This window comes from Panthera pardus, unplaced genomic scaffold, assembly GCF_024362965.1.
Source record: "Panthera pardus isolate Hobbes unplaced genomic scaffold, ASM2436296v1 HiC_scaffold_10, whole genome shotgun sequence".
Lineage (NCBI taxonomy): Eukaryota > Metazoa > Chordata > Mammalia > Carnivora > Felidae > Panthera > Panthera pardus.
The window spans coordinates 79727766-79742041 of NW_026526655.1; the positions used below are offsets into that span (position 1 = coordinate 79727766).

At 37.4% G+C, this 14276-nt stretch overlaps 1 pseudogene; it reads right to left on the minus strand.

The window, feature by feature from the left end:
• Positions 1-377: 377 nt before the first annotated feature.
• The window catches only part of LOC109269498 (protein SCO2 homolog, mitochondrial-like), a 29198-nt pseudogene continuing 15299 nt past the window's right edge, over positions 378-14276 (minus strand).

Here is a 14276-nt window from a genome sequence, read left to right on the forward strand (position 1 = left end):
ATTCAGGTGCTGTTATTTCCCTATTTTACAGAAGGGGAAACCAAGATATAGTTTAGTGAAGTAATTTCTCCTAAGTCACCTAGCAGGGAAATGAAGATAGGAACCAAGGCTGTAAACCTCTGAAGTTTAAGTTCTGTCTCACACACACTGACAAATCTACATTCAGCTTCATTTTCTATTACTGATCCGGTGACTTGAAGTATCAGCAACATATGAGATGTAAAACGTCAGCAACGTAATCAATTGTGATCAATGATGCTAAAAGAGCAGTGTGTTCCTTCCCCGGAAGAAATACAGAGAATGCCCATCCCCTCTCCATCCTAGCTAATGTTGCGTGCTTGGGATGATGCTCTAATTTAATTAGCAAATACAGTAAATCAATTGAGTAAAGAGGAGGAAGCGTTTGTGATTTGGACAGAAAATTCAGATCTGCTCAGCTCAGGGCTGAGCAGGTAGATGGCAATGGAGTGGTCCACGATGTAATCCTGGTCCTTGTCCTTGGGGCCTGCACTGTAGTACACGCAGTAGCTGTGCCTCACTTGGGCTACCTGCTCAGCAGAACCAGTCAGCACCAGCAACCGTGGGTGGAAGTCCTGTAGGTAGTGGGCCATGGCTGAGACAGTGTCCCACTCAGGGTCCACAGTAACGAAGATAGGCTGCACCAGGGGCAGGTGGGCTCAGCCTCCAGCTGCCGTACCACCTGCACCAACTTCTCCAGCTCATCTGGGCAGATGTTGGGGCAGTGAGTGAACCCAAAGTACATCAACACCCACTGACCCAGAAGTCGGCTTTGCAGCGAGCCTTTCCCCCCCACCCCCCCGCCTTCAGCAGGCTGAAGTCACCCTGGCCCACGGCCGCCTGGCTCAGGGCCTCTGTTCACTTTTGCTGCTGCCGCTGCTCCTTCTCAGCCCTGGTGGCCAGTCAGACCCCACCCAGCCCAGCCCCAAACAAGGTGGTGATCAACAGCCTTGTGGTTGATCACCCCAAACAAGGTGGTGATCAACAGGGCCCTGGGGCCAGCTCTGCCTGCCTGTGTCTCCAGGGCCCTGCCTTGACAGGAGCTGGCATATGTTGGGCCTTGCCTCCTGGGGTACAAAGGAGGGCTGGGGCCTTCCCATGACAGAGCCTGTTCCAAGCCTTGGGTAGCCAAACCAGATCTATGGGACACAGCAAAGGCGGTCATCAGAGGAAAGTATATAGCAATCCAGGCCTTCCTAAAGAAGGAAGAAAGATCTCAGATACACAACCTAACCTTACACCTAAAAGAATTGGAAAAAGAACAGCAAATAAAACCCAAAGCCACTATAAGACAGGAAATAATAAAGATTAGAGCAGAAATTAATGCTATTGAAACAAACAAACAAACAAAAAAAAACCAGTAAAACAGATCAATGAAACCAGAAACTGGTTCTTTGAAAGAATTAACAAAATTGATAAACCACTAGCCAATCTAATCAAAACAAAAAAGGAAAGGACCCAAATAAAATCAAGAATGAAAGAGGAGAGATCACAACCAACACAGCAGAAATACAAAACAATAATAAGAGAATATGATGAGCAATTATATGCCAATATAATGGGCAATCTGGAAGAAATGGACCAATTCCTAGAAACATATACACTACCAAAACTGAAATAGGAAGAAATAGAAAATTTGAACAGACCCATAACCAGTAACGAAATTGAATTAGTAATAAAAAATCTGCCAAAAAACAAGAGTCCAGGGCCAGATGGCTTTCCAGGGGAATTCTACCAAACATTTAAGGAAGAGTTAACACCCGTTCTCTTGAAGCTGTTCCAAAAAATAGAAATAGAAGGAAAACTTCCAAACTCTTTCTATGAGGCCAGCATTACCTTGATTCCAAAACCAAACAGAGACCCCACTAAAAAGGAGAACTGTAGACCAATTTCCCTGATGAACATGGATGCAAAAATCCTCAATAAGATATTAGCCAACTGGATCCAACAATACATTAAAAAATTATTCACCACGACCAAGCGGGATTTATACCTGGGATGCAGGGCTGGTTCAATATCTGCAAAACAATTAACGTGATTCATCACATCAATAAAAGAAAGGACAAGAACCATATGATCCTCTCAATAAATGCGCAGAAAACATTTGACAAAATACAGCATCCTTTCTTGATAAAAACCCTCAAGAAAGTAGGGATAGAAGGAGCATACCTCGAGATCATAAAAGCCATATATGAACGACCCAACGCTAAAGCATCCTCAATGGGGAAAAACTGAGAGCTTTCCCCCTAAGATCAGGAACGAGACAGGGATGTCCACTCTTGCCACTGTTATTCAACATAGTATTGGAAGTCTTAGTCTCTGCAGTCAGACAACACAGAGAAATAAAAGGCATCTAAATCGGCCAGGAGGAGGTCAAACTTTCACTCTTCGCACATGACATGCTACTCTGTATGGAAAACCCAAAGGATTCCACCAAAAAACTGCTAGAACTGATCCATGAATTCAGCAAAGTTGCAGGATATAAAATCAACGCACAGAAATTGGTTGTATTCCTATTCACCAACAATGAAGCAACAGAGAAATCAAGAAATCGATCCCATTTACATTGCACCCAAAACCATAAAATACCTAGGAATAAATCTAACCAAAGAGGTGAAAAATCTATACACTCAAAACTATAGAAAGCTTATGAAATAAACTGAAGAAGACACACAAAAAATGGAAAAAGATTCCATGCTCCTGGATAGGAAGAACAAATATGGTTAAAATGTCAATACTACCCAAAGCAATGTACATATTCAATGCAATCCCTATCAAAATAACACCAGCATTCTTCACAGAGCTAAAACAAACAGTCCCAAAATTTGTATAGAACCAGAAAAGACCCCGAATAGCCAAAACAATCTTGAAAAAGAAAACCAAAGCCGGAGGCATCACAATCCTGGACTTTAAGATGTATTACAAAGCCGCAATCATCAAGACAGTAGAGTACTGGCACAAAAACAGACACTCAGATCAGTGGAACAGAATAGAAAGCCCAGAAATGGACCCACAAACATTTGGCCAACTAATCTTTGACAAAGCAGGAAAGAATATCCAATGGAATAAAGACAGTCTCTTCAGCAAATGGTGCTGGGAAAACCAGACAGCGACATTCAGGAGAATGTACCTGGATCACTTACACCATACACGAAAATAAGCTCAAAATGGATGAAAGACCTAGATGTAAGACAGGAAGCCATCAAAATCCTCGAGGAGAAAGAAGGAAAAACCTTTTTGATCTTGGCTGCAGCAACTTCTTACTCAACGCGTCTCCGGAGGCAAGGGAAACAAAAACAAAAATGAACTACTGGGACCTCATCAAAATAAAAAGCTTCTGGGGCGCCTGGGTGGCTCAGTCGGTTGGGCGGCCGACTTCGGCTTGGGTCATGATCTTGCAGTCTGTGGGTTCGAGCCCCGCGTCAGGCTCTGTGCTGACGGCTCGGAGCCTGGAGCCTGTTTCGGATTCTGTGTCTCCCTCTCTCTGACCCTCCCCCGTTCATGCTCTGTCTCTCTCTGTCTCAAAAATGGATAAACGTTAAAAAAAATAAATAAAAAAAATAAATAAATAGCTTCTGCACAGCGAAGGAAACAATCAGCAAAACTAAAAGACAACTGACAGAATGGGAGAAGATATTTTCAAACGACATATCAGATAAAGGGTTAGTATCCAAAATCTATAAAGAACTGATCAAAGTCAACACCCAAAAAACAAGTAATCCAGTGAAGAAATGGGCAAAAAACATGAAGAAACACTTCTCCAAAGAAGACATGCAGATAGCCAACTGACACATGAAAAAATGCTCAACATCACTCATCATCAGGGAAATACAAATCAAAACCACAATGAGATACCACCTCACACCTGTCAGAATGGCTAACATTAACAACTCAGGCAACAACAGATGTTGGCGAGGAAGCAGAGAATGAGGATCTCTTTTGCATTGTTGGTGGGAATGTAAGCTGGTGCAGCCGCTCTGGAAAACAGTATGGAGGTTTCTCGAAAAATTAAAAATAGAACTACCCTATGACGCAAGAATTGCACTACTAGGCATTTATCCAAGGGATACAGGTGTGCTGTTTCTAACGGACACATGCACCCCAATGTTTATAGCAGCACTAACAACAGTAGCGAAAGTATGGAAAGAGCCTAAATGTCCATCGATGGATGAATGGATAAAGAAGATGTGGTATATATATACAATGGAGTGATAGTTGGCAATAGAAACGAATGGAATCTTTCCATTTGCAACTATGTGGATAGAACTGGAGGGTATTATGCTAAGCGAAAGTAGTCAGTCAGAGAAAGGCAAAAATCATATGACTTCACTCATATGAGGACTCTAAGAGACAAAACAGATGAATATAAGTGAAGGGAAGGAAAATTAATATAAAAACAGGGAGGGGGACGAAACATAAGAGACTCATAAATATGGAGAACAAACTGAGGGATTGTGGGATGGGGGATTGGCTAAATGTGTAAGGGGCACTAAGGAATCTATTCCTGAAATCATTGTTGCACTATATGCTAACTAATTTGGATGTAAATTTTAAAAAATAAAATTAAAAAAAAAATTAATGAGAAAAAAATTATTAAAGCTATTTAGGAAAATTATTAGGCACATTCTATTAAGTTGAGCATATGTGCATCTCACAACCCAACAAATGCACTTTAGGTGCATATATATGAGGAATTCTGGCACTTGAGTTCTGGGACACGTGTACCAAAATGGTCATATAGCAGCAATAATAAAGCCTCAGACTAAAACCAACCAAAATGTCCCTCAACAGAATGGGTAAATAAATTTTGACATAGTCATACAGTGGAATATTATAAAATAGTGAAAATGACCTACAGCTACATCTATTAACATAAATGAATCTCAAAACAAAAATATAGGAGCAAAGCAAGAACAAAAAATGAAGTCACAAAAGAAATAGAAGAGTATGATTCCATTATTTAATTTCAAAATCTGGTTGAACTAAAGAATATAATCTTTAGCAATGCATACAAAGATAGCAAAATTGTGAGGAAAAGCAAAGTAATGGTAAACCAAAATCAGGATAGGTGGGGGTTGGGGCAGAGAGGAGGAGATTATCAGAGAGAGGCATACATGTGGGTTTCTAAGGCACTGATAGTGTTCTTTCTCTGAAACTGAGTGGTGAGAACATGTGTAAGCCTTTCATTATTATTCTTTAGGCTATACATATATGTGAAATAAAGTCTTACAAATGTGTATATTGAACAACAGCAAGAGTTATTAAAGACGTATCTTTGAAGGCACGGGGCTCAGATAGTTTTGTAAGTGAGTTCAAACAAACATTATAAGTCAGATATATCTCATCCTAATCCAACTGTTACAAAGCAAAGAAACAAATACGGAAAATGTCTACATTTACTTATAATCATAATCTTGATATTAAAATCTGAAAAAGAAAGAATGCCCTGTGAAACCAACTACAGATCAAAGATAAATGTAAAAATCAAAATTACTTATATCCAGCAGCATATTGAAAACCATTGTGATAATGGCTCAATGGTCTCCAAATGCCCATATAAAATGGAAGTTATATAGATACTAGATATGCTAAGAGAGGGCCACTAAGAAGATAAGTGATACTTATCTTCTTGGCATGCCTATTTTTTAACATTCTGCATTTTAAATTGTGAATTGTATAGGTCTTTATCTAAACCTAAGCAAGTTCGTATTGACTGATCCTTAATAAACAAAATGCCCACTGAACTTTGGAAAAAAAATGGTTAGAGATATAAAATGCTGTCTTCAGCTGGGTTAAAATAGTTTCATTGCAAATATGCACTCTGCAAAGTAGTGAACTTCTTGTCACCAGTGGTAATCAAATAGAGGACTGTCATTCAAGAGATTTCTCCTTGGAAAAGCTACTGGAACTGATACTTGTGAAGCTTCCAACCTGGAAGTGGTGCACTTTTGTGAGTTAAGTGTTTCCTTTGAGTAGTTCCTGGTCTCTTGAGAAGACCGTGATGTGAAGCCCACGCATATTTACCGGCAGCATTTAAGCAAGAACTAAGGGTGATAACAGGTGTGAAGTCCTCTGACTTTTACACTTAGAATGCCCTACTTTACTTCAGTTGTGGAGTCCAGTGGTTGCTTACTGTAATTGAAATTCCCCTAGAGAAAACAAATAAGAACTTTCCTAGTACAATACAGAGAATGTAGTATGTTTTATTTTGAAATATTAGTATTTTAAAATGTACTATTTTAAAATATTAGTATTAAAAATATTAGTATTTTAGAATGTGCTATTTCAAAGCTTTCTCTAGCATTGTTTCTTTTCTCTAGCATCCTTTCTTATTTTACAAGTAGAGCCTGAAATGTCATTGTCTTTCCCAGTCACAAAATCTCACCTCCTCTGAAATTGAATAAAGTTAAAAAACAAAAAAAGAAACCTCACATGTGTTTGTTAACATAGATTTATTAATATGTGCATGTATGAAATCCATGTACATATCTAAATATGCTTGCAACAGATAGAGAAGTAGTCTTTGATGTTACTTCAAGTAATCACTATGAGTTCTTTATATGAAAATGTTTTCCCTACTGACAAAGAACCTTGGCTTTTAATCAGAGTTTCAGTCCCACAAAGCAACTAAGGTATATTTGATATATATTCTTGAAAACCAAGGTTCTGAGAATCATAGACCTTTCCTGCATTTGTTATTTTTGTTATTATTTTTTTAGTAGTAGAGGGATTTCTGGTTATTTTTTCTAATAACTCTTCTCTGTCTTCCTGACTTCTGTTAAAAATTTTTTTCAACGTTTATTTATTTTTGAGACACAGAAAGTGAGCGGGGATTGGGGCAGAGAGAGAGGGAGACACAGAATCTGAAGCAGGTTCCAGGCTCTGAGCTGTCAGCACAGAGCCTGATGTGGGGCTTGAAACTCACGAACCATGAGATAGTGACCTGAGCCAAAGTTGGATGCTTAAACGACTCAGCCACCCAGGCACCCCTGAGCTGGTCTTGTATGCCAAATATTATCTTAGACACAGTAATGTACAGTTGGGAGAAACCTAGATATTCTTCAGTAGCAGAGAGGATTGTGAAAGCCAACAACCTCAAACAATCCATAAGGAAGGAAGCTGTTTACCTAGGCCCTAACAGTTCTAAATTAGTCATGGTAACAGAAGAAAGAATTTTCCCAAGAGAGAATTGCATCAAAAAGTGTAAAAGGGACTCTTCCTTAGGCACTATTAAGAACTTCCTGTTTGGTTGCCTGGTGGCTGAGTCGACTGCTGCTCAGGTCATGATCTCTTGGTTTGTGAGTTCAAGCCCCACATCAGGCTCTGTTGCTGACAGCTCAGAGCCTGGAGTCTGCTTTGGATTCTGTGTCTACTTCTCTTTCTGTCCCTCCACCACTCATACTCTCTCTCTGTCAAAAATAAATAAACAGTAAAAAAAAAAAAAACTTGTTTAATGAACAACTATTACCTCCTTTTACATATTTGAACTTTATTTACTTTCTACGTATGGTTCTGCTTAGGGGAGTTAGCCTTTGCTGCAGTTGCAGGAACACTGGTCCTCATTAGACAAGTCAGACTGGGAACATTGAGGGGGGTTGATTTTCAACCCCAAAGGAAAAATGCAAATGTTCAAACAGAATGTTTGGCAGCATTAACTAAACCCACGTTAACTTTAAGAACATTTAGTGAATCATTCACAATTAATTTCTGAATCATTTTGGAAGATATAGATAGCATGAATAGCAGTTTCATTCTTCCTGATGTTAATAGTACTCCCACAGAAATAATATTACATCCCACTGCACCCTGGGGATCAGAACAGCGTCCCCTTTGTCATATTTGTGCACGCACTTAGAAATAGTAAGTTTGTGGGGCGCCTGGGTGGCGTGTCACTGGGTGACACTGGTTGAGTGTCCATCTTTGGCTCAGGTCATGATCTCTCGGTTCATGAGTTCGAGCCCCTCGTTGGGCTCTGTGCTGACAGCTCGGAGCCTGGAGCCTGCTTCGGATTCTGCATCTCCTTCTCTCTCTATCCATTCCCCGCTTGTGACTCTGTCTCTCTCTGTCTCTCAAAAATAAATGAATAAATGTAAAAAAAAAATAGTAAGTTTGCTTCAAAAGGAAATTTGCACAGAGTTCCCTGGCTTCATCAAAAACCTTTTCAGTCAACAAATATTGATGGACTATTGTTCTAGGCTTTATAAGGAAGGCAGAGTTTCTGTCCTCAAGAAACTTACAATGTTTTTGAGCAGAGAAATTCAAATTAAAAATAGTGTTGTATCACCAGTCAGGGCAGTCAGACTTGGGAGGAATTCTCCAGCTCTTATGGATGCATGTAAACGTGTTATCAGTGTTGTTCCACAGATGCCATTTTAATTATTTCTTAATTAGTCCATGAATTCCTTAAGGAACAGGAACAGTGTTCTGTAAGTCTTTGTGTCCTCTGCAGCTTTTAGTACACATTTGTTAAGATCTTGGAGAAATTACTTTCTCGTCTTTGTGAATTGTTTTCTCCTGTTGTCCAATGTCTCAGAAATTTTCTAGGAAAACATCTGGGTTTTCCCATGCTGTGATGTTGTCCTTCAATAGGTGAGATAGCATTTTTTTTTTTTTTTACTGTAAGTGGATGATATGGCATTTTCTAATCAGAGACTCTTAGGAAGGAAATTAGCATTTTATAGCTATTAATTCATCCCTTGTCCCTAAGCAGAAGCGTGACATGTTCCCACCTGTCACCTACTCTAAAGGCTGGTGATATTTTAGTCACGTCTTCAATAAAGAGCTGCATATGAGGGTGGTCCCAGACTGTATTGTTCACTGTTGGTAGAACTGAAACAAGAACTCTATTTGTCAGAGCTATGCCAAAAATAACCAAACCATTTAAGACTGTATCGTCATGAATGAAACACCCTGGCAAAGCAGGTTAAGTCCATAGGCTTCAGTGTTTCAGATGTTAACAAACAGTAAGTCCTTGCAGCCTAACAACAAGTTGGAGTGAGGTGCTGAAGAGATAAGTAGGCTTTGAAATAAGATGGAAATGGCTTAGAACCAGGGCCAAATGTCTTACTTGCAAAATGATTACATTACCCCGAAGTCCACCCACCCCTCATTTTTATCCTTTTCATGGCTTTTCAGAAATGAATGCCAGTAAGCTTTTCAGTGCCATTACCACCAAGTTAATGTTTTTCTATTGTGGAATTCAGGAAATCAGAGGCTCAGAATTAATTTTTGAAATTAAGAAAGACTTTTATTATAGATTAGGCAAACTTGTCTTTGTGTAGCTCTTGGTTACAGTGACAGAAGAGTATTTCAGTCAATAGGTATTTGTTCCTTTTAAAATTTAACATATGCAAGGTGCCTGGGTGGCTCAGTCAGTTGAGCGTCCGACTTTGGCTCGGGTCATGATCTCGCAGTTCATGAGTTCAAGTCCCACGTTGGGCTCTGTGCTGACAGCTCAGAGCCTAGAGCCTGTTCCGGATTCTGTGTCTCCCTCTCTCTCTCTGCCCCTCCCCCACTCACGCTCTCTCTCTCAAAAATAAACATTAAAAAAAATTAAAACTTAACATATGCTATGGCTTAATAAGATTCTTCCAAGAGAAATCAGAAAATAAATTGTCCAGAGGAGTCCTCTTGGCTCTATTATGAATTTCTGACTATATATAGTTAATATTAATAGGACATGGGTTGGGGCCCATGTGGAAGAAATCTATGCTATCAACATATCCTGAAATACTGTGACTGTTAAAGTTACAGGTAATGAATCAATCATAGGCATATAAGCTGTTACTCAGGTGGTAGATTCATATTTTGGATTTATGGGTTAATATTATCCCCCTTCTATATAGGAGGAAATAGTAGCTGTTTAAACAGAAAAACAAAAACAAACTTTATAGTCATATGATATTTCCTGTTTTAGTATCATTTGGGCACAATTTAGAAATATAATTTGGGTAAAATTATGCCTCAGAATAACTCTGTAAATATTACTATAAAATTCTGCTGTCTGGAGGCAATACCAATGGACCATGAAGATGACTCCCAGTTAGTGAACAATGACAGGGCTCAGGAGAATGAGACAGTCTTTCATCCTGCCCCTGACTGGGGCCCAAATTCTTGGACTCAGTAAAGGAGCAGTTTGTTCCCAGATGTGCAGTGATGGAGTGAGAGTTGATGCTGAAGGTCACATATTTTAGAACTCTGTTTAGGGGCTTCTGATTCTAGCTGTGATGGAGTACCTCTTACCAGCCTACTCTTTCTGATATCAACTATAAAAGATGGGTAAAATTCTAGGTAAACAAACAAAAACCAAAATCTTCATGGACTCATTGAAGAATAACTAGACATCCAGGATTTGAGGGGCTAAGACCTCATAGAGAAAAAAAAATATGTGGATGTGAGTTTTATATTCATTGCTGCTTTTACCCCCTCAGGACATGGCACACAGGCTGAAAAGAAAGTAACGTCTTTTGAGTTCTGGCAGCCTCACTGGGTGTACAATAAAAATTTGGAATTTAAAGCTACTAAGACAACTAGGACCTGAAAGATCTTTGTACTGAAAAGAGAAATCTGCAGAGAATCGCATGCAGCACTCTGTGCAGTTTTCCTTTGAGTCATTTGGTTACTTCTAAGCTGTATGTGCACAGGATGAGACACATAGAAACTCAGCAGAATACAGTTGTAAAGAGGCGACAAAACTAAGCTGTAAATATTTTGGCAAATTGATGGTACTGAGAAAAAACTGGAATTCAAGTTTGCCAAGAAGGGTCCCTCAAAAATACATCTGGCTTTCATGTGAGATTCCTAAAGGGCCATCCCCTAGGAAAAAAGACAAAGAATGAAAGGTCAGCAAATTTATGAGGTCAGCATAACCTGGAAATTAAGACCTAGTAAAGAAATTACAAAAAGGAAAATTTTAAAACCAATTTCTTATATAAGTATAGATTAAAAATCTTAAATAGAATATTAGCAAATCAAACCCTTCATGACCAAGATGAGTTTATTCTAGAAATAACATGGTTGATTTAATATTAAAAATTCAATCATCATTAATATGCCACAGGAAGAATTTGAGAAAACCACATGGTCATCTCAGTAGATTCAGAAAAAACATTTGATAAAATTCAATACCGTTCATGCTAAAATCTCCTAGGATCTAGAAATAGAAAGAACTGTTCTTAACTATTAATGGATATCTCTAAAAAACATACATAATAGGGAGATAGTAAATGCCTTCTTTCTCTCAGTTAGGAATAACACAGGATGTTCAATATCACCATTTTAATTCAATATTGTACAGGAAGGTGTAGCCAGTGCAACAGACAAAAAAAAAATGAGTCTTAAGAATTTGAAAAATTTTAAATTTCATTATTTGGAGATGATGTGATTATGTTTATAGAAAATCCAAAATCTATAAACAAAATACATTAGGCTTGATAAATGAATTAGCGAGGTAACTAAATAAAAGGTAACTGTAAAAAAACTATTTTTTTATATAGCAGCAATAAATATACAGATAATTCATTTAAAAAATGATACTCTTTACAATGACATAAAAACATTAAACACCTAGAAATAAATAAATCAAACAGAAAACTACAAGATATTATTGAGGTAAATGAAAGAAGAACTAAGTAAAAGAAGGGATATGCTATTTCTAAAGATTAGAAAATGCAGTGCAAAGATATCTGTTCTCCCTAAACTGATTTATAGATTTAATGCAATCTCAGTCAACATTCCACTAGCACTTCTGGGTGTCTAGGTTAAGTGTCCAACTCTTGATTTCAGCCCAGTTCATGATCTCATGGTTTATGAATTTGAGCCCTGCATTGGGCTCTGCGCTGACAGTGCAGGGCCTTCTTGGGATTCTCTCTCTCTCTCTCTCTCTCTCTCTCTCTCTCTCTCTCTCTCTCTCCCTCTCTCTCTCTCTTCCCTCCCTCTCTTAAAAATAAATAAGTAAGCTTAAAGAAATTCCACTAGCACTTCTATAAATGAAAATTGATAAGGTAATTCTACAATTATTATGGGAAAGCAAAAGATCTAGAATAGTCAAGACAATGTGAAGATCAAAATTTGAAGACGTAAGCCACCAAATGTCAATACTTTCATAAAAGTCTAAAATGAAAGCATTATTTTATTGGCACAAAGATAGATAAATAGACCATTGAGCAGAATAGTGGGTCCAGAAATAGATCTACACATATACAGTCATTTGACTTTCAACAAAGATGTAATTTTAATGCAGTGTAATTTTAAATTACAAAGATGTAATTTTAATGTAATTTAATTTTGAGGAAAATATTTTAAAAAGTAAATTGAAATAGATTAATTGAATTGGATTATGCACATGGAAAAAATATCTTGACTCCTACCTTATACCGTACACAAAAATTAATTCTGGATTGATTTAATGTATGTAGTTAGTTAAATATAGAATGCTTAAATGTAATTATGCTTAAATGTGAAAAGTAAGACAGTAAGTTTTTTAAAGATGATCATACAACAAGATTTCCATGACCATGGGTTGAGGAAAGATTTCAAAAAAGGACACAGAAACACTATATAAAGGATAAACTTGACATATTGCATGTGATTAAAAATTACAAAATTCGGTTAATCAAAAGATACTATGAAGAGAGTTGAAACTTAAGCCATAGAGGGCGAAAAGCAGTTTAAATTGCATATATCTAGCAAAGATTACTATGAAGAAATAGTAATAAATAGGAAGACAATCCAAATAAAATAGGCAAAAGACTTGAATTGGCAATTAGGAATATATACAAATTGTTCATATGAAAGGACATTCAACATCATTAATAGAGTTATGCACGCTATATCCACAATGACATAGCACCACCCATTCAACAGTGACTACAATGAGAAAAAAAAAAAAAAGAACAGATAACGCCAATTGGTAGTAAGAATGTAGAATAATGAATTCTTCCACACTGCTGGGGGAATGTAAATTGGTACCCCTGCTGTGGAAAACAACTTGCAGTATCTACTGAAATTAAATACACATAAACCTCATGTCACAGAAATTCCAATCGTAGGTATACACCTAACAGAAATGCATACATATGTTCACCAAAAACATATACAAAATGTTTATATTACCATTATTTGCAAGAGTTCCAGAATGTAAATAACCCAAATGTTCTTCAGTAAGTTGTGGTATATTTTACAATAGACACTGAAGAAAGATCCAACTACAGCTACAAGTAAAAATTTGGATCAATCTCACAGATAAAATGTTGAGCAAAAATGCCAGACTCAAAAGAGTACATACTATAAGATAATGTGTGATTCCATTTATATAAAGTTCAACAAAAAAACCACTAATCTATGGTGATGAAGTCAGAATTGGTTACCTTTCGAGGAATAATGATTGAGACTGATTGAGAAAGGACAGGGGGAGGTTTCTGGGGTGCTGATAATAGCTTTGGTCTTAATTTACATGGCAACCTGAGTGTGTTGAATTCATAAAAATTTGTTGAGCTGTGCTCTTTATTATATAAACAGTGATCTTTAATATATATATATTCTATCTCAATACATAAGTTTACCATGAAGAATCCCCCCCTCCCCATGTATTTTCAGTGATAAATTCATACCATTTCAAAATATCAGGCTTTTGATCCTACTTTGAAAGAACATTGCCTAGTGATAGGTTTTTATAGTTAGGCAGTTGTAAGATTATACCTATTGTATACCAGTTGTAAGATTATAAAGTTGTACTATTATAGCTATTACTTGGAAAGCAGACCACAATTCTTTGTGTCATGTTTATTACAACCCATCTATTTAAAAAGATCCAACTAGTTATTTTATTTCTATTTATAATGGTGAATCATTCTACAGTGATATATTCTACAGTCAACTCTAAACAACACAAGATTTATCAATAGTTTGGGTCTCAGCAAACTTGTGGTGATTCTCAACTGGTCTTGGTAGCTTAAGGAAAGCTCCATTTTAGTAAGGAAGTGGTTCTGGCTTAGCTTCAAGTAACTGAGTGAATTTATCTTGGCCTTGAAACATCAAAGGCAGTTGGGTTGAATTTGGCTGTGTGCACGTATGTTTTGTCTGCTACTATTCATTTTGGGTAACTGGGAAACAAAATTCTACTTAATTTTAGGGTCTTTAAACATATGGCTATTTTAATGAGTATAACACTGGATTATATCCTTAAAATAGCATGATTAAGGGTTTATAGAAAAATATTAAAATCTTCCAACCATGACCTTCATTACTAGCTAGTGTGT